Below are 3,580 nucleotides of genomic sequence, written 5' to 3'. Positions count from 1 at the left end.
GTGAAAACCTGTGAGAATTTTTTCTTTCCAGGTGACTCTCCTTAGGCACACTATATATCATCAATCACTTTCCTCTGTAGTCCCATAATCTCCTTGATCAGAAAATTCGAGACCCCACTTAGTTACAGGATGTCACAGCAGAGGTTTTCTTATGTCCTGTGTCCTCACTGCCCTTGAAGGTACAAGGCCAAAATGTTGGCATTCTTTTTATCTCAACCATCTCTCTGATTTTCAGTGTGGAAACTTTAGTTGTTAAACATCCAGAAGAGAAACTTAATGATATTATTATCCTGTAACAGAGGCAGTGAAGCTTAACATCACTATCTGTCTGAATATCAAATATGTTAGACATAAAATGGAGCTGCTATTTTCCAGGGATATTCCAAAATCCTCATAGAATGTTAAAAAGCAGTTACACATTTTTATGCAGCAATTTAGAAATCAAACCATATACATCATTGCAGGACAATCCTATAACATTTTTTTCTTGTCTCTCCTTTACTTTTATTACCTTTTTAAAACAAACATTTACTTTAAGAAGAGTATAGCAATAATTGATATGATATTAGAAGCGTTATGCATTTAGAAGACCAAAATGACAAGTGTAAGAACTCAAAAAAAGAAATAAATTTGATTCAGGGATTTCTTTTTTCATTTCCAATCTGAGTTCCTCTATACCTTTCTGCAGCTGTTTCTCTATTTCAGAAGCCGTTGATTCATTGCTTTCAGCTGTATGATTCCCAATTTGTTCTGTGTTAATATCCTCTGCACTTGTTATGGGTGGGCTTGGGTTCTGAGATTGTACTTTACTCCTTCTCGTAGTCATTTTGTGTAGCACTGTCTTCTGACTTTTGTTGTAGATCTTTGTTGCAGTTTTAGCCTTAGCACCTACTGAAGTTCAGGTGCAGATCTACAAAGTTTGGATTTATCCAGCTGTGCCTGACTTGGGTCTGGCTGCTATGCTCAGCTCCTTCCTGCTGCTGCCATTGGGGGTGAACCTGTTGTGCCCCTCTGGCAAGATGTTCTGCTCCTGGACTAGCTGGGTAGTTCTGTCCCCTACCCTCTGCAGGGATTGCAGCTTCAGGGTTTCACCCTAGGCCTGTATGCCAGGCCTGAGTTGAGTCTGGAGGGGACAAGGTGGAGTAGTGGGGAGAGCAGCTCTCCCACACACTCACCGGACCTGGACTAGGACTGGATCTGGGGGTTCCCAGAACACAACAGAAATTCCGACTCTGTGGGCGGGGTTAGGGGGGATACTATGGAGTGATGGGGTGTGTCCCAAGAGGGTGAAAGAGGGTGTCACCCATGCTGCGCCTGGGCTGGGACCAGTAGGTCATGCCAGCACAGGGTAGCAGGAAGCTCTCCCACACACTCACTGGGCCTGGTCTAGGGCTGGATCTGGGAGTTCCTGGAATGCAGCAGAAATTCTTACTAGGCAGGTGGGGTAGGGGAGATACTGCGGAGTGGTGGGTGGCATCCCAAGGGGGTGGAAGAGGGTCTCACCCACGCTGTGCCTGGGCTAGGACAAGTAGGTCCTGCCCCGCTCAGGGTAGCCAGAAGCTCTCCCATACACTCACCAGGCCTGGGGTAGGACTGGGTCTGGGGGTTCCCAGAATGCAGCCAAGAAATAAATTTGAAAGGTATAACACAGTTAAATGGAAAGAGAGAAATTAAGGATTAAACAACAAAGAGAAAGAAAGGAGAAAAGTTAGGAAATACGGTAGGAGCAATACCATACATTTACATAAATAAGATGGCTAAGGCACTGGTCCTAAGAATTTCCATCAGGTTTTTGAAAATAGCAGTTAATGGGTAGAATTCTCAACCTGACTAACTCTATACCCTGATATCTGTGAACTAAGCAACTACACTGCAGACAGCAATGTGTAATACTAAAAGTATGCTTAAGAAGTCCTTTATTTTGACAAGACATCTATGTTCTAATTTTTATTCTTTGAAAAGAATACAAAATGGTAAAAAAAAAAGTCAAAGAATTTCACTAAACAAAATAATAGGAAATATTTAAATATTGAAACTAAAACACTAAATTTTCTGCAGGAGAAAGTAGATAAAAATTTGAAACACTTTGGGGTAGGCACAGAGTTCTTGAACAAAAACCAAACCCATAAGCCCCTCATACATATGAAATCATTCAAAGAGTCAACAATTGGGATCTCATCCTTTACTGCAAAGCTAAAATGATAACCCATGAATTGGGAAAAACTATAGCAAACTGTCCCTTGGACAAAGGATTTCTTTCTAGATCACATAAAGAATTTTTTTTAAAAATAAGACCCCTTAAGTTCAAGAATGCATATTTTTTAAATACTTGTATCATTAATCTGTTCTGATATTTGTGCCCAGAGAAAAGAAACAAATCACATTTTAATCGTTTCAGGTTCAATTTACATATGTATGGTTCAGACTTTGGTCATTTTAAAAAAATATATTTAGTACAAGGTCTTCAGGGTCTCAATTTACAGATTGGACTCCTAGTGATCCTCCTGTTTTCAGCCTCCAAAGTGCCAGGATTGCAGGTGTGTGCCACCATGCCTGGTCTCAGTTTCTGCCTCAGCAAGCCCCGTGGGTGGAGCTGCAACAGCACACCAGGAATGGAATCCTGGTCTCTGCACCTGCATAAGCAGGAGCTTTAATCTGCTGAGTTATTTGGCTGGTCCCTGAAACTTAAGATAAAAAAAAAAAAAAAACATTATATTGCTGGGCCGGGGAGATGGATCAGTAGAATAAGCACAAGGGCCTCTGACAAGTGCAAGGGCCTGATTTCAATCTCTGGTTCCACCAAAAGTAAATAAATAAATAAAAATTAAAAATTAAAAAATTAAATTGCTAATGTTACCTCTGGACATCTGTAGCATGAGAAAACAAGAAAATCATTTTATCAGACCAAATACAGTAAATAATGAACTGGCCAATAGGGACTCTTCCATTTTGCCTAATAAAAGCAAGTTTTGAAATTACTATAGTTGAGTTCTATCTACACTCATACTCTCACCCACAGAAACATACTGTACAATAGTGAAAAATTCTTCAGGGCTGATGAGATGGCTCAGTGGTCTAGAGAACCTACTTAGAGCAAGCTTGGCAAAGCACAAGAGACTGCAGTTCAATCCCCCAGCACCACATGCCAGCCAGCCCCGCAACCTGGTGGGCTGAGCTGGACACACACACACACACACACACACACACACACACACACACACAGAGATAAATAAAAAAATTTAAAAAAATTCTTCAACATAGTATATTTTATACTGTATTTTTTTTCTTTTTCGTATTTTCTCCTTTTTATACAGGATTTTCTTTGCATTTCTGATGGATCTTGAACTTACTTTGCAGCCCAGGCTGGCCTCTAACTCACAGTGATCGTCTTGCCTCCGTCTCTAGGGTGCTGGTATTACAGGAGTATGCCACCTCACCTGGCCTCACACATACTCTTATCATTTCAATGTTGTTACTTATACAAATATCAGACTCCATCTGCATCAGTTATTGGACTTTGAGCCCCAAACTGGAATATCTAAATATAAAAATTAAATAAATCAATAAATCTTAATTAACT

Source organism: Octodon degus, unplaced genomic scaffold, assembly GCF_000260255.1.
Source record: "Octodon degus isolate 3935 unplaced genomic scaffold, OctDeg1.0 scaffold00006, whole genome shotgun sequence".
NCBI lineage: Eukaryota > Metazoa > Chordata > Mammalia > Rodentia > Octodontidae > Octodon > Octodon degus.
The sequence above is the reverse complement of the archived record's forward strand: the minus strand, read 5'-3'. Positions refer to the sequence as shown.